This window comes from Cryptomeria japonica, chromosome 1 (genome assembly GCF_030272615.1).
Source record: "Cryptomeria japonica chromosome 1, Sugi_1.0, whole genome shotgun sequence".
Lineage (NCBI taxonomy): Eukaryota > Viridiplantae > Streptophyta > Pinopsida > Cupressales > Cupressaceae > Cryptomeria > Cryptomeria japonica.
The window spans coordinates 671,273,054-671,295,286 of NC_081405.1; the positions used below are offsets into that span (position 1 = coordinate 671,273,054).

The 22,233-nt window shown below is 33.8% G+C and overlaps 1 long non-coding RNA gene across 1 annotated transcript; it reads right to left on the reverse strand.

Annotated features, from left to right (window-relative positions):
- Positions 1–1,803: 1,803 nt before the first annotated feature.
- LOC131026793 (uncharacterized) lies at positions 1,804–6,473 on the reverse strand. The gene is made up of 3 exons (XR_009102384.2): positions 6,203–6,473; positions 6,037–6,089; positions 1,804–2,180 (listed from the first exon to the last, which is right to left on the reverse strand). It is a non-coding gene; the product is annotated as an uncharacterized LOC131026793 (long non-coding RNA).
- Between the last annotated feature and the right edge of the window lie 15,760 nt (positions 6,474–22,233).

The following is a 22,233-nucleotide window of genomic DNA, read 5'->3' on the forward strand; positions in this document are numbered from 1 at the left end:
AAACAACAAATTTATAAATATACAAGGTAAATATTATGAAGAATTTCCTTTTGTGTAAATGTGACATTAGGGGTCCTAAGAGCAGTTTGGTTAGGGTGGGAATCTCCTTTTGAGGAACTCAATGCTACCATGGTGATAATTTCGTCAAAATATGTTAAGTAATTATTTCAAGGAGGAAACTCTAGGATATCACTAGGTTTGATATTATTAGAGTGTTGTTGGAAGGGGTTTGTGTAACTTCTTAGGTTTTGGTTGAGTTTCCAACGATAGAGAATTTATTTTTGTCATTCACTCCATTAATGATAAGATTATTATTGTTAATCAAATCATGCATAAATTATGTTTCAACTCTACAAGAAAAAAATCATGTCAAGGGATCATCTAATCTAGAAAAATAGAATTTTCATCATAGTTATTATGTAGTGTAAGTGATGTGTCAATGCAATGGATTGGGGTTAATTGGAAGAGTTTAGCAAATAAACTTTGTTCAATTAATTTTCAATACGTGATTCTTGTTTAATTATGTATATTATTAATATGATCTTAGTTTAATGGAGAAGGAAACAAAAACAAATGATAAGATATATTCATCTGATGTTAGGATCTATGACTGATTGTATAAAAATGCTAACATTACAATGCTTAACCAATTGAAATTAGCAAATGAACTATCCTTAGCGTAGAAGTTAAATAGAAACCACCGAAAAGAGAACTCAAGGAAAGCAAATGGCTTGGTAGCAGTGCATAAGAAATAGGAGATGGGAGGTTCATAGTTCAAACCTTGTAACACACATTTTAACCAGCCAAACCTTGACTTACTTCCATGTGGCTGGATTTACTTCTATGAGGTGCCACATGGAATTTGAAACTATTTTGAGCATATCCGCCTGGATCATGCCTGGATCATATAATATAGAGAAGATGAAGGGATAATGGGGATGAAATGGTTGTGGAGACTACATTGGCTACATTTAATATTATTGTTGGTGTCAATATGAATGATTTTTATTATTGAATATGCTTCCTTATATGTGGGTCTGAGTTTATCCATCTAGGTTTTGAATTATATCTAAGTGAGGAACGATATGTGACGAGCGTTATTTATTGGAAATCTTATTTTCTACAATATAGAGGATAAAATGTTATCCCTAAAAACCCTTTGTATTTATGTGTCAAAGATATAGATTGGAACCATAATAGAAAGCCACTAACCTATTCTAGGGATCCTTGATTACAATGAAATAAATTAGTGAACCGTAGATTAAAGGAAATTTGGATTTAGACTGGATTTTTTTTATCATATTGAATGCGCAAAAATAACCATGATAACTGACTAAATCACTCAAGAGAATGCTCTTTGAGATAGGAAAATGTTTATACTAGCGGTTGGACCTCAGAAAGGTCCAATTTGTATTGCCGATAGCAATTTCTTAGATGAAGATGAAGAACATCATGCCTGAAAATGCAGTTACATAATATCGAACTCTTATGCAAGTAAATAAAAAATGTATCCTATAAATAACAACCTTGTTGCTCCATGTTTCCTTTACATATACACTATTTGGAATTTATTGGAAATCAATTTTTTTCTCATTGTATTAAAATATGCACATAAATGAAGTATTTATATTGAGTATAAGAAGTATTTATATTAAGTTTCAGAAGTATTTATATTGAGTTTAAGATCACGAGAGCTTTTTAACTATTTTGACAAAAACAGACAAAAAGTTCTGCTAACTACTAAAATAACACTACTTAGTAGTGACAACACCAAAATATCAGTGCAAGCATCCACAAAGCTAGTGAAACTGAATGCTGTCTTTATGCATTCATTGAAAAAGCCTTACAAACTTTTAAGAAAAAGAAAGGGGTTTGTGTAAAGCCAAACTCCTCAACCTTTACAACCATTCTGCTAGCCTCTGTTCAATTTGGAGTTTTGGAACTGGGTACAGTAATCCATCAAAACATAATTAAAAGAGTATTTTTAGATGTTATAGTTGGAAGTGCATCGGTTGACATGTATGCAAAATGCGGAAGCATGTACAAGGCATTCAAACTGTTGTGGTGATTACAGGATATGGATAGAATAGAATTTTTCAAAAGGCCTTAGAGACTTTTCAGAAAATGCAGCTGACAGGTGTAAAGCCAGATTCCACAACCTTGTGCAGCCTCGTCCCAACCTGTACAAAAATCGGAGCTTTAGAACAGGGTATGAACCTCCATCAAGACATAATTGACATAGGATTTTGGTCAGATGTATATTAACATCTAAAATATCAAAATTTAAATCGATATGTATATTAACTTTGTACCAGAGATATTTCCTGGCATAAACAGGGGACTCGAGATGCATCCTAGGGTATTGTTTATGCAGAAAGAGAGTCATCTAGCAAACAATCATAAAAAATTCAGAAAATTTAAGAAATTGAGCTCAGAATACAAAAAGAAGGAAGCATGTATTGAATGACATGGAAACAATGCTTAAAGTAATTGCAATTCAACGTACTGAAATTTTATTTGCTGCTGTAGGAATTCATTTTGCAGGTCTTGAATCAGATTGTAACGTGGAGATGAGAAGCCAATAGACTTTTCTCATTGTTTTGCAAACTTGTTCACAATTTCAATGATAAGCTCTCTAAGTTTGTTTGCATAGTTTTGGTGTTCAAATCCATCATGTTTGTTGTTGTAGATCAAATTGCTTAGTGTTTTGGAGTGTGTTTCTCAATGGTTATTGAGAGGGTAAATCAGATAGATTGGAATGATTTATTAAGTAGCCAATAAGGTTGGCTCTTTGCTATGTAAACTTGGTTTCAATTTTGATAACAATTTTACAAATTTTGGGTGCAACATGGATGTGTCATTTGTACAAGTTCTTAATCTTTTAGACAAATGACTTTTTAGGCATCTCTTCCTCTAATTTCTTTACACATATATAGTGTAAACCAAATTATAAATAATCTGTAATATTTATAATGGTTCTCAATTTCAATAAGCTTCCAAGTTCAGCCGCTTAGTGTATTCTTCAGACATGCGATCCACTATTGCAAGTAGCAACTCTATGTTCCTGTCACCTAACATTTCTTTATCATTCGTTAGCACCTAAATGCGCATTACAACTTGATCTCTACCGCTTCCCTTTTAATGCAAAGCTAGCATCACATTATTCTTCCAACACATTTAATCTCCTTTGGCAAACTACGTTCTTTATTCTGAAGCTATTAAATTCTTCACAAGATTATAGAGGACATTTTTTCAACCCATAAACATTCTTCTCATTCTACAAATAAATATTTTCAATCTAAATTATGGCTAGCACGTGTGTAGCTCATACCAAGCCTCATGTTCTTAAGGGTACTACAATCTTGCTATTTAAATTATCTAAGGTGACAAGGGGAAGACCAAGAGAGAAAAGTGGTAGTAACCAGACAGGCCCCAATCATTGGACAGACCCTCAAAATGTAATGCTCGGTAAAAGATGCCATATAAAATCCTGCAAATGCCCAGCATTCCACTACAGGTGGTCTTACCCCATTCCAATTTTGATCACATTCAACATTTAAATTGCAACAATTTATAACAAGTACCCTCTGATCTTTCCTAGCTCAGCCTAAGGAACTTCTACAAGTCAGCTATCTATAACAACTGCTTAAATTTCCTAGACTTATCAAAAATAACTTCTTAATTTCCTAGTCTCAGCTACCCGAAACAATAATTTAAATGCCCTGCATAGCTGAGGTGTACACTTTAGTTCAACAAGGTTACTTAAGGAGTCCTCACTCATTTGAAAATGCCAAAAGCTTATTTTTCATATAGTCTTTTTGTCATTATGTTTCGGTTGACTGATGATAATATTGGACCACCACATATTTGAAAAGAAAAAAAAAAAAGAAGCAACAGGCGGTGTAGAGAAAACGTGGATGATGGATTGAAGGTTAATGAAATCCGGTTGTCGACAACAGTGTTACAAGAAATGCAGAGAATTACACCTGGCCAACCTGGAGGTTTGCATGCATAGAAGACTTACAAGCAATGCAGAGAATTACACCTGGCCAACCTGGAGGTTTGCATGCATCGAAGACTGTCAAGCATCAATCATTGAGTTCTATAGTGAATATTGATGTGAAAATCTAAGCACATTCATCTCAACCACAACAAGGAAAAACTACTCACAATCAAACAGTATTGTATGAACAGCATCCAATTTCAATTAGGTGAAGCAGCATTTGTAGGGAGACTCGTCTGGAGCATGCAAACAAATTTCAACTCGCAACAAATATTTTTGTTTAAGAGCCAGCAAAAATGTTGCGTGGAAGTCAAGAATCTGGTAACTATGAAATCCCGATATGTTTAACGCCAAATTTTTGTTTATTGTAAATAGATTGAAGCAGCAAGCTCTGAAGGGAGTTTTGAGTTTGGTTAAAGGTACACATAAACGTTATGATCTATAATTTTTTTTACATTGTGAATAGAAAGAAGCATCAGTTGTAGGGAGACTGGCCTACCGTGAAAACAAATTTCAAATAAGAACAATATTTTTCGTTTAAGAGACTGCAATAATTGTGTCTCGAGCTCAAGAATCTAGTAACTATTAAACTGCGATGCATAGTGCTGGTTTCATTTGTGATAAGGACAGTTTTGTTTAAATGTGAAAACAAACTACAAATTGTCAGATAATTAGAAATATATTTTCGGTATCATTGAGATATGGTAATTGCCATGGAGGAGGAATTGTAGGTCCATAGCTTCAGGTCCTTACTGTCAATATACCCCTTTTGATGTGACTATCTTTTAATGGGATTGTCTTCTAATATGGCTATCTTGATAATCATTTTTGATCTGCCTAATCTTTGTATGGCAAAAAGCATGACTAAAATAGTGGAAGCTTAATGTGTCCTTTTTAGTGGCTCTCTCAAAATTTAGGGCATTGTATCTCAATAGTACTCTGGTTATTACAATGGCAGGCTCTGGTTATTACAATGGAACCTGCCATTTTATCCTCGAACCTTTCTAATAATAGATCTAATATTCTCCCTGTTTTTGAATATCTTTCTCTCTGATATTTGAATACAATACGATGGAGGAAAAGGTAATAAACAAATTAATTATAAATCCCATTCCATTTACAGAGAGTCTTCAAAAAGTAATGAAATAGATTCACTATATTGGAGGTACAGTTGCAAATTCAGGGCAAGTAAGAAACAAGTTTAAGATTTATAAAGACAATTACACAAGTCTAAAGCATAACCTTCTCATTCATTCAAACCAACTATCAATGCCAGTTCTCTTTTTGTTGTCAAGCTTCTGACTGGTAATTGTAGCTGACTAATACATCTTTTAATTTTTCTCCTGGACCATACATGGGTCAAGGAATAACAAAATAAGATAGCAAGTTTAAAAGTGTGTATCCCTGGAATATCTAGATGTGTACACTGGCTAAATAACCAGACAGAAGAAGACTGGAATTGGGAACCTGGAAATTTTCAAACCTTTTGTAGCAATTTAGACACCGGCATTAGGCTGAGACACCAGCGCTGGATATGGGTGCTCCTGTTGGTCACTGATGTTGTGTGGGTGATCCTATTGGTCACCAGTGTTGAGTCTGGGCATTCTTATAGGTTATCAGAGAGGTCTAGACTCTGAAATTCTTAGCACTTGCTTGTCTCTGTGTTCAGATATCTCTTCTGCCAGTATTTCACCCTAAAAAGCTGTTTTTTTTTAATTGCAATTTGAAGCTAGATGGGGAGTTAAAATAGGCTTGGGCTGTTTTGAGTCAGCTAGTCCCTTAGGCGGTATTTTTTAACCTTTCAACTATAGCCATGGAAATTTGTAGAGAATGGAATAACCCGTAAATAATGTGAACCAATCCAAAACAAAAAAGTAATAACGATTCATAGACTCAACCCGCAGACGATCATTGAATTAAACCATGTGCAAACCCTTGTACTGGTAATGTATAAGAAAAACCATATATTTGAAATAAACACCTTCGCATCTTTGAAGAAATGATTATAAAGAGGCCAGTTGAAAGAGGCATACCTGATTTCGATGGAACTACAAAAAAGAAACTGTGGATTATGATGCCCTTGAACCTGCAATTACATACACTTCTTAATTCCTAAATAGAAAGCAAAAATTAGATTTACAACGAATAATGTCAATCTGGTTGTATTAAATTAGGAAGCACCAGTTGAAAAAGGGATACCTGCTTTCAATGAAACTCCAGCAGAGACAAATCAATTGAAGATGGGCTCCGGATAGATACGCAACCCGCAAGCATAACGTCAAGCACAGGTGGAATGGAAAGGCTCTCACACGATTACATGATAAACCCTATACATGCGGCAAACGAGCTGTCACAGAAAACCTATCGGAAAAAAATAGACAGCAACGGGAAGTGTTGAATTCGCGGCGTGAGACAATTCCGGTGGGGTTGCAACCCCAGAGGGAATTGCCTATCGGCAAATAAGATATTATTGTTAAAAAAATATCAAGACATTTAAAAGGTTCTTTTGCAGATGTCATGTCCCCTTTCAAATTAAACCATTTTTTGCATATGTCATGTTCCCTTTCAAATTAAACCAATTTCAACATTTCTAAGGCTAAGGTAGATCAATAGGGAGATAATAATTTTAATATTTATTTATGTTTTCAATAGAATTTAACAATTTCAAATTATTTTTGATAATTTAAATATTTTAATTAATTATTTGGATAAGGGTAAGTGCACCAAGATGGGGCTCAAAAAAGTGGTCGTGTGTCTCAAAAACTAAAAAATAATTAAAACATGTACATGGTTAGATTAAATTCAAATACCATGTACTTGTTATGGCTCAAAAAATATGGGACATACCATTTACGTGATTTTTTAAAGGAAAACACGTGTGTGCTATTCTATTCTAAAAAGAAAAGCATGCACGTTTTATTCTAAATAAGAATAACATATATGTTTTTTTTCTTATTAAAAAAAACACATGCATGTTTTACTGATTTTAAGTTATAAAAAAAGACTAGGTCATTTGCAACCTATGGCTTGCTATTTTTTCTTTCCTTGTCTCCTCTATAACTCACCAAAAAGTGATCATGCTTCAGAGATTTCAAGCTCCAAGTCACAATGCCATGTCGTAGAAGAGGTATGTAATACCTCTCTAACCCTCACATGCTTAAGCAAGTATTATGATATTGAAATACACTTTAATATTGATGATGTAAGTAACAAAGTATTAATTAGTGTAGGTAGAGATCTTTGTTAGATCTAGTAGTCACTCTGTTGACTAGGGTTTCTATTTAATATGGTTAATTTTTGGAAGTAGCCTGGTTATGTTCAATGGATGTTGGATAGAAAGGGATGATATCACATCATCTGAATAGATAAGAATGCATGTGATGCTATAATTCAATTCTAATGAATTTAATATCTGGTTGTGTATATGTCTATGAGGGTGCTTAGGTATAATGTGTAAGTGTCCTGATTGTGTCGTGCCAATTGGGAGGAGGTCAATTATGATACTCTTTTAATGTTATTATGTGTAGTTGTCAAGTGGATTTTCTAACCTTGTTTACTATATGTTCTTCTTTGGGAGTTGAAATATGATCTAGGGTAATACCTTTCGTTTGTTCCCTAATTATGTCTCTTTTGCAGTTATGTTGACTTAAGTGGCATGTTGCCTATTAGAGATAGGCATACTCAGTTGGTTTATTGAAGGTTGCTTATGTATAATGGATTTATGTTTTAGGACACGACTATGTTATGATGATTTATATTTTTAGGACTGATTGACGATATTAGGGTTTATGGTTACAATTATGATTTCCTAGTGATTTTTTATATGATGAAGGTATAACAATGAAATATTAGGGTTTAATGCTTATGGTTACTTGATGATTAGATGTGAGATGAAGTATTATGATTATGATGTTTTATACTCTTGAGGACTTAAGATAATGTTAGGGTTTATGTTTATGATCTCTTAACAACTATATTTTAGATGATGTATTATGTTTATGATGTACTAACATATGTTCTTATGATTATATTTGAGGAGTTATCGTGGTTGTTAATGCTATTTGTTATTTGTATATATGGATGTGTATGTGTGCAGGTGTTTTGTGCTTTGTTTTGGTGTAGGTACTAGGCATTAACTCCACTTGGCTTCATTGGTTTGAGCGTGCTTAACAATCCCCGATGGTGGTAATGGAGATAGCATAAAGGACCAAGTTGACTAGCCCTAACCATTGTCCCATATTAGGACAATCATATTTAGTCTTGAGTTTAGTTGTTCGAATTGCCATAAAGACAATATTTGTATCCCTGATTCGGTTTTCTTGGTTGTGGCGAATGATGTTTTTATCTTGGTTATATCATGTGAATTCACATGTGGTATTTTAATTATATTTATGAGGTGATAATATCATTTTAGGTGTAAGTATTATGATTATTAATATTACTGTTAAATTATTATTATTTAATTACATGGCATAAATTTACTTATATATGTATATATAGACTACATGAATCAGATATAGCACCCCCTATAAACTACAGTGCACCAATTAAAAATTTAAACATGACCGGTGAGATTGGCCTACCACGTCCTCCAATACCACGTGGGCTGGGGGGAGATTAGACCTCGTGACCTATATTATTATTATAATATTTGTTCTTATTTTGTAATTTATGAGCCTATTAATGTGTGAGTATATTATGATGGTGGCATAATAAATAATATAAGTTTTTAATTGAGTAAATATGTTTTGAGTGGGATGATTTTATACATTGGTTTTGATAATTATATGCTATTTTTGATTGGTGGGAGTTGGTTATTCATTTGTGAGTTAATCTTTGATTTATGAGTTATTTTGTAAAGTATATTTGGTGGGTTGGTTGAGGATTCCCATACAAGTTTGGGAATGAGTTTATTTTTCTTTATTTTTTTGGGTTTTGGGGGAGATTGCTAGAGTGTTTTGGGCTGGAAACTTTTTGGAGAGTTTGGATTTGGAAATTTGGAGAGATTTGTGAGTTTTTTGGGAAAAGGATTTTCCATTCTTCCTTGAACATTTTTTGAGATGGATTTATTGGAGAGTGATTGCTTTGTTGTTTGGAGGATTGGCTGGAATTTTGGCTATTGTTATTGGCTTGTTTCTGGTTGGAAACTTCTAGCTTCGCATGGATTGCTTTCATGCATTGTTCTTCTCTATTCTTCTTCATCTTTGTTGTCTCTATAAGACCTGAGGTAGGGTTTGGAATCCATCTTTGAATGATGTATGATTTTGTTTGTTTTGGGATATGCAAAAAAAATGTATTTAGTGGTTGTATTGTTGTTTGGAAGTGATTTAAAATTCTGGTCTTGTATGATTGAATTTGGCCTTGAATGGTTCTCTCCTTCTGTTTGTTTTTTGGTGGAATGCACTTAGGGTTACAACCCTCTTGTAGATGGATTTCGTTTCCATGGTTTTAGAAATGGAATAGGATGTATTTGAATTTTATTTTATGATTTCCAAAAGGGGTCTCAAGTTCTGGCTATGCAAATATTGTATTGTGTTTGTACGCCCTCTCTATATTGAGTTTTTTAAAGGGGTTATTTTCTAATTTTTGAGTCTTGGGGGTCAATTAAAGGTTTTTTATAGAAGGGAAACAAGACCCTCTCAACTGGATATTTGCCTATTTTCACTTTTAGGGCCTATTGATTGGTCAATTTTGCTTCCCAAGTGCCTCCTTTTCAACTGCACTAGAATAGGCTCAATTGCACAATTAAAGCCTTCAACTATGCAGATAAAGGTATCAACTACGCAAAAAAAAGCCTCAACTGCACATATTTAAGCCTCAATTATGTAGGTATTAGGTCAAATACGCAGGAGTTGGGGTTTGATCTTATTTAGGTTGGTTTTGGTCCATAGGGCTTCTGGGTGGTTTCCAAAGGCTTGGGATAGGTTTGTTCTCTAATGTAGCTATGTTTGGGAGTATGTATGGTCTGATTTGAGTTGATTCATGTTTTCATATGTCCCTCTATGCTTGGTTGTAAATAAATCCCGTTGTTACTGCATTTGGAAGTGGATTCATTGATGTATCTTGATGGATAAGGCCTAGAGAGGTCCTATATATTTATGTGATTCAAGAATCCTGATTATAGAATTAAGTATGATTTATATGAGTTATCTATGCTATTTATTATTATCATATCTAATGAGCTCAAATAATTGCTCAATGTTGTCCATGTCTTGTATGTTCTTGCTAGTTTTGTCAAGGGTTTTAGATACTGTTTTAGGTCTTAAGGCTCTGTTAATGATGGTTTTATGTTGTTTTCATAAACTTGACAAAAGTGGGCATGAACTTACCCCTTTATACTTCCTTTTTGGTTAAATATGGCAAATGAAAAGGTGACCTTGCTATGCGGTTTATTCATATTAATCTTGCATGTAGTTGGATAAATGTTATTTTGATATGAAATGGATATACCTATTGTTTTTGCATGCTAATGTCATGATATAGGAACACATGAAGGAGCAGAAATGATCAAGGCCTCACAATGTGGAAGTTCATGCTAATTAACTGGATTGAAGACAAAGTCATGCCAAGATAAATATTGAAGGAGTCACCAACTGATTAGTTACAACTCATGTGGAATAATAATGAAACTTTACTGTTCATGCTTGTAATAGAGTAGGTCTAGGGGGAGTAGTTATGCTAGATTTCCTTTGCGGCTCAAACTGCTTGACTGTTTCCTATTCAGAGTGTAACTCCCTCTCCTTTTTCTTATGTTGTAATAAACATCATCCTCCTAATGTCTTGGGAGTAGACTTGCTATTAGTTAGATTTAGTTCGGGTTCATTTGGCTATAAATAAAGTTTGAATATCCTTTCTCAAAGAGGGTGAACATCAAATATTGTAATTTCAGTCTTTAGTTTTATTAAAGAATGTTTTTTAGCAGTACTATGATGTAACAGTGTTTTTGGATAAATAAGATAATATTCCAATTTGCAGTACTTAGTTGATTTTTGGGAAGACTTGCTAAGGGGGCCGACTTAGTGAGAATTCCAATCTTTGTGTTCAACAGTTATTTTTCATTTAGTATCTAGTTGTTGTCCAAAAAGATGATTGTTCTTGCATCCACTGGAAAAGTATCCTATGACTATTCCTGCAGCCAAAGCAAACAAAGTAGTTTCCTGCTTGCTTGCCATGGATTAGATTGTTGTTGATCATTTTAGTTCAGTTTAGAAGGTAGTTTCTGTTAAGCATTTAAGTTGTTTCCTTTTCATGCACCTTACTTTCAGTATCGTTCCTTTTCAATTATAGATAGTGTGGCTACAATAAGGTCTCTAGTGCATATACTTTGCTGACCCATTTCAAGTACACGTCCCAGGTTGACAGAAGACAAACAATATATTGGAAATTAATCCTAGGTCAGAGGTGTCTTGGTGCAAGATAGGTGAATTAATCTCAATGGGGGTCAAGGCCCTAACGTGGCTAGCCAGGATAACACATTGTGAGCTTCTTAATCAAATTATAACTAAATAAATGAACTAGAGGGAAAATACACATTAACAAGATAATTGTGATTCTTTTCCCATGGCCTTGAGTGCTCGTACAGGCCAAGGATGGGAGTGGGAATGCTTGGCCATCCTGGGGATGTTGATATGACATGATCAAATCTCCTTGTCTTCATAAAAGGACTGTTCGATTCCGCATGAGTTGTCAAATAGGGGTTGGGGCCTAGAGAGCCTAGCTAGGATAACACATGTTAAGGCTATGTGATGACACTCTTTCCTATTTTTACCCTAGAACCCTATCCTATGTGGTTGTGTTAGAAGCTTCTGGTAGAACCTTGTTCTGTATCATATCTATCCTTGAGTATTACTTTTGTTTCCATGGTTATGGTTTTGTGCTGGTGAGTAGACCATGTTTGCATGTATGTTTGGGCCTTGTGTCTATCTCTTGAGCACAGTGGGGTGGACCTAAGGGTTCCACATGGTCGGGTGGTTGTTGCCTACCTACATTGGGGACCAATAGATTTGTTCATGTGTATCAGTTGGATCTTGCTATCTTTTTTTTAATGCCTCTCATTTCTGATGTAGATTTGTCAATCATTGTTTTAGTAGATGTTATTTATTATTGAAATAATTGTAATGTATAATTATTATTATAATTTGGACACTCCTTAGGGAGATTGATGTAATGTAATGTAATTAAATATAGTAAAAAATAATATAATTCTAGAGTAGTGTTTAAGTGGTTCAGTGTTGGTACCAATAGCCCTAATGTGAATGAATGATCCATTATTTCTTGTGTTAAGAGTTTATCATGGGATTACTTAGTTTTGTGTTTAAAATTGTGAGATTTTTCCAATATCAAGGGCACAATGGAAAGAACACAAAAGAGAGACAGTAGTTAGACAAGAACAAACTGTATTCTCATCCATATACAAAAGTGATCAACTAGATTAACCAATACAATGAATATGGGCATGCTTATATAGGCAAGGCCAAATGGATATGTGAGCACGTAATCATGACATGTGACTCAATGAGAAACAAGAGTAGGTAAGAAAAAGTAGGGGTAGGTAGGAGAAATAATTTAATATTCCACAAGAGGTGGATCACCCACTGAATGTGGAATGTAATAGAAAGATAAGACCACAAAACGTGGAATTTCTCCTACAAGCATCATCCTTATGTGCACACTTCCCTAAGTTTCTCATATCTAAACTACGATGAGATGCATTATCCTAAGTCAACCTAAGTAAAGTGTAATTATATCCTATAAGAATAAATAATTACACCAACAACATTGAACCTAGTGACAGATGTGAAAGTTCTTGCATTGTGTAATGTTATCATTATTTCATGATGGTTAAGATTCTTAGATCTTGTTTAGGATGTTGCAATAGTAGCAACTTTAGGGAACCTGCACAGGGACTTAGTTTATGTGAATATTTACCTTCCACTTGTGCATCTTTTATAGTTAATTTTGTGATGAGTTTATTGTTGTAATGTAATTAATTTTTTTAAATATTGCTATGTTATTTTGTTAGTTGTTGTCCTCTGGGGTTCCTTGTCGGGGCGTTACAAGGTAAGTTCCCTTTTTTGTCGATTATTTTAATTTATCATTTGCATTTTTAAAAAAATGTGTTCTTTTTTATCAATTTCATGGTTTTTTTAATTTGATGGAAAATAATGTAAACCTTGAACCCCAACAAAATATGAATGATCAAATGCCCGAGGAAAACCTTGGGATGACCAACCCTCTAACTCCTCCAAGAAACCCTGGATAACTTAGCAAAAATTATTTGTTATGGTATTTAGAACAAAATAAAGTTACAATGTCTAAATTAGTTTCAATATTGAGGGCTTCAACATTAAACCAACATCATGTATCCCTTGCATCAACTTTGGAAGCAATGATAATGAATGTTGGCATGGTTACTAATCAAATAAATCAATGAAAATCTTATAGAGATTCATGTCATCAATATTATGCAATGGGATTGTCATATGATGCAATGAAAAGTAAAGAGATAATCAAAGAATAAATGTGTGCTCTTTTTATTGATCCTAGAACCAATGAACTTCTTCCTGCAAAGAAAAAGAGGTTTCCGATACATTGGTGTAATCATGTGATACTATAATTTTTTTTTTTTGGGATAGTTGGTGGGTGGTCTTTGACCAACCACCTTGTAATAATTATGAGGCGCCACTCTATTTCCTCAAAAAACTATACTGTGAGTTTATCCTTAATCAAATTCCCAGCTATTTTTACATGAGAGAGTTCTAGGGTAGAGGTGGAGGCTCTACCCAAAATAGACCAATAGCTCAAAGGTTAGATAACCATCAAAATCGAAGACCATTAGCACATAATTTTTTTCATCATGTGACAATTCTAGTATCCCTCAGGGAGATTATGGAGGTACAATCTCTCCATGCAATTGTCAACTTGACTAACACCATTATAAAACATGGCACACAATTATCCCAGCCTTTTGCCTCACATGATGGTCCTACAGTTGGACCATCCATCTCTAGTGCCTCTAGCTCTTAGATACTATTACCATCTATGCTTTGGGAGAGATAGTGATGCAAAGGGTGTATATAATTCAACCTCTCATGTGTGTTATCATTGTCACTTTAGATGTTATGGTAGTAGTTGGGGTCATCAGGGTGGTGCACCAAATGACGTGACATTGGTAGATGACTTGTTGGATTAGGTGTATGGTGTTCAAACACAGGTATGTTGATTTGAATTTATAATATTTTATGTATTAAATACTTAAAATTTGTTAACGTAAATAGATTTTTAAGTATAGAATTGAATTAAACTAATGCAAACATAATGTATTTTGGGATGTATCACCATAAGGTGGTACATCATTGACCATTCCTGCAACACCTTTTACAGTTACATCTATATCAAAGGTAAAATTTGTATAATATTTCAAAATATAATTATACTTTGTATTCAAAATAATGTTTAATATTTTAAAATATAACTTTTTAATGAATAGGTCAGCATCACATCAACACCTAATACACAAGTTTAAATTAATAGGCAGGCATCACATCTTAAATTAATATTCATAAGATATATTAACTTACTAATGTATATTTATGTGGGGTTTAATAGGTGATGATAATGGATCAAATTTCACATGTCCAAGATGATACCTTTTTAGCCATTTCATTCGGGCAAGAAATCTATTCGGTATTCATTTTTGCACATACATGTTTACAATTTTATTCAATATGCATATCATTTAGATTGATGATTAATTATATTATATTTTAATATTATATGTTGATCTATTTTATTCTTGTAGGCTATGCTACATTTGGCTAAGATGGAACCTTTGCCAATGCCTTACTCGAGAACACCTAAACGAACTTATATGACTTATTTTAGCATTATTTAGATGTTAATTTTGAAATGTAAATTATGATTATATGTATGTACATAGATTGATTGATAGTATTATATTACTTTCTATTTTATACATCAACCAAAGGGATTTGAAGCCTTGATGATTGCATTTGGAACATTGGAAGAAGAGAAGCAAGAGGTAGATGTTTTTTTATATTCTCAATATTATGATTATATGCATATGTATATTAATTGTATTAAAATCTTGTCATTTTTTATACAAGAAATTTCAATAGTTGTTTCATCAACAATGACCCCTCCTACAACAACTGGAGAAGCATCACAAGAGGTATACCTTTATATTATATTGTAGATGTACTTTACATACAAGTAGATATATGTTTAGTTTATGTTTCTTTGCCAATAATTATATATTACCTTTTATCAATTTTATTTTACTTAGCATTATCCTATTCATGATTTGGAAATGCCACGGATCCTCCACCTCAATGATATGATAGGACTCCTAATCGTCAAAGGGGACCATCACTTGTAGAATAACTTTTAGTCAAAAAACAAGACATGAGGTAATTAAAAATTCAATTTTAGATAGATTATGGTTCAATATAGCAATTTTGATGTTAGTTTGACAATTTTAATTTATTGTTGACATAACTAATCTAATTTGGTGTTTGAATTGTTATTGTGCATCCATCGTCAAAGCCATGAAATGCTTTGAAGAGGTTTGATTTTGATGATCCACCAGAAGTTTAGGATTTTCTAAAGACATATAGTGTCAGTTGCAAACCTTTAAGGATTTATGCATAACTATTTGGCATGTATATTGTATATAGATCTCAAGATGGCATATGCCACATTTGGTATCACTTTTATTGAGTTGGCATATATACCAATTTTGTATAAGTACAAACACAATTATTCTATAATTTGATATTACATAAGTTGATGTTCAATCTAATTTGTTCATTGTGTGCATGTCTTCCTAATTTGAAACTTAATTTAATTTTAATGTATAATAAGTTTAGAATGGTTAAATTATGAACAATAGTATGTTATGGATTAATGATATTGCACTTCAATAGATTTTATGTGATTTAAAAAATATAATCCATCTGTATTCTAAGTGTTAAATTTTGAAGCCTTGGGCAACTTCACTAAATTTTATGACCATTTTTCTAATATTATCAATCATAACATGGATTCTTAGTAATGATAAACAACAAGTAATCAAAATTGGATTCAATCAAAACTTGGATTTAAGCAATGTTGTATTGTCTTCCCATAATATCTTGCATTATCTTTTGATGCTTTACAATGTCATTATGTAACCCTTCACCTCTCAATTGTGTAAGGAAAATAGCTCTCTTGGTTGTCCTCCTAGTTACATTTGAAGTTTGTCCTCAAAATTGTTCATGATTCTTTTATACTTATTGTCAAACTTTGCATAGTTGTCCATGCCAAGATTCATGTCTTTTGTCATCGCTAATATGACTATTCAACATGCAAGTCATACTTTCATATTTTAATTGAACCATGTCTTCTATTTCCCTCTATAAGATTACTCCTTGGATCAATCAAAAGAATGCCCTTACTATTTATTCTTCTACTTGTTACTTTGTCAAAATCCTAGGAGAGCATATTGGTGTGATAAGATACAAGAAATATAACCCTCAAGTTTGTAGAAGCAACAAGACACATAAGAGAGATGAAGCACAACTATAATTTCCATGACTATCTCACTTTACGTTTATAACACTACCCACTATTTTTCAAGATTATTTATTATCATGATACAATGCATACAACTACCTTAAAACAAACATATAAGATCATATGAAGGTTTTTATAATGGTTAATGATAAAATGCATCTTCTCAAACAAGGCAAGGGTTTAAGGCTCATTATAATTGTACTAGATTCATTAAGACTATCTTATTTTCTTGATTATTATCCTACATTCACTAGGAGTGTCCAACATTCATTAGGAATGACCTAGATTCATTAGGATTGTCATATATTCATTAGGACTCTCCTATGTTAAGTAGGATTGCCCTACATTCATTATCAATTCATTTGTGGTACTCATAATTTTTTTATCTAAACCTACAGGTTCATGTAGGATAACTCCACAATAACCTCTCACATTTTTTGTAGACTCCAATCCAGTTGATGGTGGCCACAAGTTTTCAAATGTTGCAAAAAGTATTGATTTTCTGCAATGAAAAGTTGCAATATTGCATAACTTTCACTTTTTTTGTCAAGGGAATATGAATCATCAATGTCAACACATATAGGTGGGTGGATGTATGATAGGAAATATCCTATTTTACTACCCAACTGACTTGAACATTCCATGCCACACAGTTTTGATGCATTCTCTTAAGTGCCCTAAGTGCAAAAAACTTTCAAAGTTTGATAGGATGTTTCTCAAAATTTGTGAAACCTAGGAAAAATTTTCTAGACATACTTGGTCACGTGAGGTCACTTTGTAATAACCTCACTTAATTTGTTAGACTTCAATCCAATTGATTGCAATGATAAATTTTTCAATCTTACAAAAAGTGTTAATTTTGTTCAATGAAAAGTTGCAATATTGCATAACTTTCATTATGTTCATTATGGGTACGAATCATTAGTACCAAAGCATCTAGGAGGGTGGTTTTGTGCTAGAAGTTCTATTTTTCGCTCCCTAACTTGTCCAAATGTTCTAGGCCACACCATACTTGCTCATTCTCTTAAGTACCCTAAATGCAAAAAACTAGAAAACTTTGACATGATGATTCTCAGAATTTATGGAGCCTATAATTTTTTTGTCTAAACCTATAGGGTCACATGAGGGTCACTCTATGATAAACTCTCTCATTTTTTGAATAATCCAATCCAGTTGATCGTAGCAACAAGTTTTCAAATGTTGCAAAAAGTCTCAATTTTATTCAAAAAAAAAGTTGCAATATTGCATAAATTTCATTTTGTTCGTTGTGGGCAAAAACCATCAACGTAAACATGTCTAAGTGGGTGGTTTTATTCTAGGCATGCTCCTATTTCACTCCTCGGCTTGCCTAAACATTCTAGGCCACAACATACCAGCACATTCTCTTAAGTTCCCTAAGTGTGAAAAACTGCTAACCTTTGACAAGGTGTTTCTCAAAATTTATGGAGCATAGAAATTGTTTATCTAAACCTATAGGGTCATGTGAGGTCACTCTATAATAAACTCTATCATTTTTTGAATACTCCAATACAATTGATTGCAATTACAAGCTTTTAAATGTTCCAAAAATCATCAATTTTGTTCAATAAAAAGTTGCAATATTGCATAACTTTCATTCTATTCGACATGGACATAAATCGTCAATGCCAACATGCTTGGGGGGAAAATTTATGCTAGGCATGCTATTGTTTCACTCCCCAAATTCCCTGAACATTCTGGACCATACATGCCTAGTGATTTCTCTTAAGTGCCCTAAGTGCAAAAAAATATCGAACTTTGATAGGTTATATCTCGAACTCTATGACACATAAAAATATTTTGTTTGAAGTTACAAGGTCAAATGAAGTCCCTCTACAATAACCTCTCATATTTTGAAGACAAAACCATTTTATCATGGTAATTTTTTCTAATGATCCAAAAATTATTAAGTGCATTCAATGAAAAGTTATAATTTTAGATATCTTTTGTTATATTCATCGTGGGGCCGAACCGTCAGTGCCGACACATCCAGGTGGGTAGGTTTATGCTAGGCATGCTCCTTTTCATTCTCCAACTTTCCCAAACATTCTAAGCCTCACATGACCAACACTTATGATCGAGGCTTTCTCTTAAGTGTCTTAAGTGCAAAATTTAGGAGAACTAAAGTGCAAGCATGAGGAGCTGAATATAGCTCAACTCTAAATAAAGCTCTACTAGATGCACAAAAGCAAAATTAGAAGCAAACACTCCTAAGTGAACTTAAGAAAAAAAAACATAACTAGTTGTAAAAAAATAACTAATAGATAAATATGCTCTAACAAACCTCTCTCATATTTTAAAGACTAAAAGCTATTTTCTCATGACAAAAGTTTTTTTGTAACCCCAAAATTTGCCAGATGCATGCAATGTGAAGTTGTAAGGTAGCCTAATTTTTATTTTGTGCATCATGGGGTCAAACAGTCGATTCCAAAATGTCCATGTAGGCACATTTACAGTAGGCATGGTCATGTTTTGTATCCTAGCTCTCATGAATGTTTCAAGCTACACTGTGATGATTCTTTCTCTTAAGGTCCCTATGAAGCACTCACAAACTTGTATTTATGACAATCCTAGAATTTTATGAACTAATCTATATGTCTTATTTGTGCATACATGTAGAAATCATAATCATGCTAAGGAAACAATGATGTCTAATGTATTCGTAGATTATATGTTATAAAACTAAATTGTACTATATGAAACATTAAATGATGAATAGTAATGACCAATTGGCATAATCAAGGATGTATCACACTTTGAGGACAAAGTTGTCTAGTGAAACAACATATCAACCTAGGCCAAACCACGAACATGGCATGCCAAAATCCTAATATCAATTTTGGTAGTATTTGTTTAGACTGAATATGAACCTATTTGTAAACCGTAATTAAGCCAACTACTAAACCTAGAACTATAAACGCATTCAACAAAATCAATAAAGAATTATCATATTGTTGGCATTATTGTCATTGATGTCAACAAGTGTTGCAAGGATGCCAAGAGGATGCAGAGAAACAAGTGTTGTGTAGGTGATATTGCAGAAGTTATCATATCAGGATAACTTGGCTGATCAAGTGTTGTGCAGGTGATATTGCAAAAGTTATCATATCGGGATAATTCAGCCGATCAAGTGTTGTGCAGGTGATATTGCAGATGTTATCATATTGGGATAACTCACTCGATCAAGTGTTGTGCATGTGATATTTGCTCTAGTGGTTAGATCAGAATAACTAGGCCGATGTCGGGTCATGTGGAGTTTCTATTGTGTTTTGTCTATCAGAGTATCCTGTACCAAATAAAAAGTATGTCCTACACATCAAAATAGCTAAACATAGGCAGAGTAGAAATTTTGTGTGATATCGATAGAACAAACTGTTCTGATATCACTATATCGGTATAGCTCAGTCGAAACATAAACTTGGGGTACCTTTCAGAATAATCAACAAAGACAAAATGACAAATTATTATAATGGTGATAGTGTAAGCTATTCCAATAAAGGAAGAATGAAGAGAAGACCCCTTGGCATAATCATCGACATAACTCATAGCGACAAAACAAAGGAATCACAAGGTCATCTCCATGGAAGCTTGCTTAATCGGAATAACATATGTCGATATGGAGAAGGTCTTTGGAGTTGCAATTTCAGAGCTATGCTGATGCTTATTCATGTTGGGTCATCGAAATATGGGTTAGCGTCCAGATGTAAATCTGATAGTGTTGGTTATTCTGATGGGTATGTATTTCAGAATACCTATGCCGATAAAGGTGAGTTGACAGTATGTCATTGGAATGACTTGTTATGTCATTCTTACATGTTTTACCTATGTCGATAGTTATGGTGATCATGATGAGTGGTTGTTTGGCTTGAAGTCTTTCAGTTCAGGGTAACTTATGTCGATGAAGTGTGTCACCATGGAGATTGTGTTTTGGGATAAGTTGTGAAGGTAGAGTAGATGCGATATGTCAGCTCGACAGTTAAAGCTATACCAATAGAACTTTAAGGAATTGTATCAAAATGAGTAAACCTGATACGTGCAACATGTTTGGAGAGCATGCCACAACTATAGTCTGATAGTCTACGTGGATGTTTGACCTGGTTTGATCAAGTGACCTAGATGCAGATTAAGGAGATTAAGAAGACTTTGAGGACACATTGCATGTCAAAAAACATAGGGATGATGTGGCATGTGGAACCGCCATGATGACAATTATGATCAAGTCCTCCTGGTCGAATCTAGCAGATCAATGACTTAGATTCACAATTGATCATGAACACAAGTTGGCGCATCTGGAAACTTGAACTAATTACTGGCCAAATACAAACCAACTAAGTGAATGATCTGCAAACCACATTGGAAATTGTACAGATCGTGGAACATGACAACGAGGAAGAATAATGGTTGTCCTGCATGTGATGAGTTATGATCCAACTGACTGTTTGGAGGTGATGTGTGCTCCATGAACTCAGCAGTAGAAAAAAGTGTAATGTTGTTGTCGAAAAAGAAGTAGAGAGTAGTATAAGTTTGATTAAGTGATTACTGAATGAAAGAGAGAAGAAAGTGTTGCGGAGGTAAACCTGAGGAAAGAATTAGAGCCAAAATCGGAGAAGTTATTGCAGAAGAAAGAGATAGAAAATTGAGCAGATACAAAAGATTGATTTGGAAAAGACAAGAAGGCAGAGATAGAGAGACAAAGATGAAGTATCATTAAGGTACATCGCTCAGAGCAATAGATAGATGTTACAAAACTCATTTGTAACAAGGTTTATGTAATTGTAATAAATTGTTTATTGAATCACTGTGTATCTCTAAGTGGGTGCTCAGAGAAGGGGTAGGTGCTCCTTGAGTTGGTGCTCAAAATCTTAGAGGTTGGTGCTCCTTGGGTCGGTGCCCTAAAACATATTGTAACCGTGATTTACTTGTGAGGTTGGATTGGAGCAGTAGACTCTAGCATCTATTCTCACTGGTGTTTTTCACACATTGGGTTTTCCTCGTAATTACTAGTGTGATGTGATGTGTCCTTGTGTGTGTATGATTTTGGTTTTGTTTTTATTTGCACACACACTAGATTGAAGTTTTAGATTATCGCTGATTCACCCCCCTCTCAGTGTTCACTTGTGTTCTTCACATGTAATGTAAATAAAACATAAAACAATAAATATTATACCTTTGCATTCATGATAGGCTTGTCTCCATTGTTCTCCTACCCTCCATGATCTTGTATTTGATAATGGTTGCTCTCAAATTTTTGCTACACTTGCAGAAGAGCTCAAAGAGAAATGGACGTGGTTTGATGATGCAAGGCTATGCTTGTCTCCATTGTTCTCCTACCCTCCATGATCTTGTATTTGATAATGGTTTCTCTCAAATTTTTGCTACACTTGCAGAAGAGCTCAAAGAGAAATGGAAGTGGTTATGATGATGCAAGGCTATGCTTGTGATGATGTATGCTAGATATATTTTTGCATAATGTGAGTATGGTAAGAATTGTAGATTGATTAAAATGGAAGGAAGAATCCTCTTTATAGAAATATCAAAGAGAATCGAGGATTTAGATTAGGAGTTTAAAAATAAATGGTCAATATCACATAGTTAAAAGAGAATCAATAAGATTTGAGGGCAGGTAAAGATGAAGGGAG